Below are 1,515 nucleotides of genomic sequence, written 5' to 3'. Positions count from 1 at the left end.
CTGGAAATAAGAGACCCCAAGGGTCATTAGGCCAAATTGATAAAAAGTTTTCATGAAAATTATTTTTCCTTTCAATATGAAATGCTAATATATTATTTAATATAACAAGAGTATAAACAGACATACATTAAAAGAAATATGGAAAAGAAATACTTACAACCAGTACTTGAATACTTTTATTATACTGCAACTGGTAAGAGTAGTACAGAGAGAAAGAGAGGGGAAGAGTACCACCATTCACATACTATCATAAGTTATTTATTTATTTATTTATTTTTATATAAAATATTATCTATTTCAATAAAAAAAATACATTGGGTAAATTAAAAATATATTCCTAAGATTTGATTAAAATATGAATCATTCTTATGGTTTTAAAAATTATATTTCATCCCCTGAGATTTCTAATTTTATAACAAATCGCTTCTTTTATTAAAAAATTATTAAGTCAATTAACAATTTTTAATAATTTTAGAAACATATTTCAATTAATAATTTAAGTAATTTCATTATTATATACGAAAAAAATTATAAATTTTATTTTTCTTGTTAATTCTGTTAAATAAAAATTCTGATAAAGAGATATTTCAAATTTTCTAAATCACAAAAAATAATTTATACTTTTAACAAATCTCATAAAATATATTTATAATTTACCCAAATTACATTAATGATAACATAAAAATTAAATAACATACTAACTATTTCATCTAGAGAGCATCTCCAACGGTTGTAGGCATTTTACCTATCTGAATATTACTATAAAGTATATATTTTATTTTGCCTATCAACTGTTTTATGTTTTTACTCCAACCATGCTCTTTATTTTAGCTATTTATCCAAATACTATTAATTTTATAGAATGCCACGTCAACAACAAAGATGGAGGGAAATGATCCTAATGAATGAATACATTTTGCCTAGCGTTGAAGGCTAGCTACATGTAGCTAGTGAATATGGGTTGAGGCAAAATGCCTAATCATATGCCTAGTGCATTGGAATTGAAAAAAGTGAATTACACTAGGCATTTTAACTAACAAGTATTATATGCCTAGTGCATTGGAGATGCTCTAATGATAGAGACTACTAAAAGTGGTGCTCTAAAATAATTACTAATGATGTGACATCTATTTTTTTTTAAAAAAAGAAAAAAAAAAAAGACACAATGACATTGTAACAATGAGTGGGACCACTACCACATCATTTATAGTGGCACTAAGGCCTCGTTTGGGAACCCTTCTTTTTAGTTAAAAGGTCAAAAAATTATTAAATTAGTCAAAAAGCCAACAACCCATACCAAAAAATCAAAGATTCTCTTTTCTCTCTACTTTTTACACACCTTTTCATAAAAATTTAAAAAGTCATCCTAAATATGCTAGTTTTTTTAATTTATATTTTAACCAAATAATCAAAAAATTACTAAATTAATCTGTTTCCAAACGAGGTCTAATATGTATTGCCACCCATTTTCCTTCATCTAGAGCCTTCCTTTTAAATTTCATAACTATTTCAGGG

Source organism: Camellia sinensis, chromosome 9, assembly GCF_055761805.1.
Source record: "Camellia sinensis isolate YWXY chromosome 9, ASM5576180v1, whole genome shotgun sequence".
Taxonomy (NCBI): Eukaryota; Viridiplantae; Streptophyta; class Magnoliopsida; order Ericales; family Theaceae; genus Camellia; species Camellia sinensis.
This window is presented reverse-complemented; position numbering follows the sequence as displayed.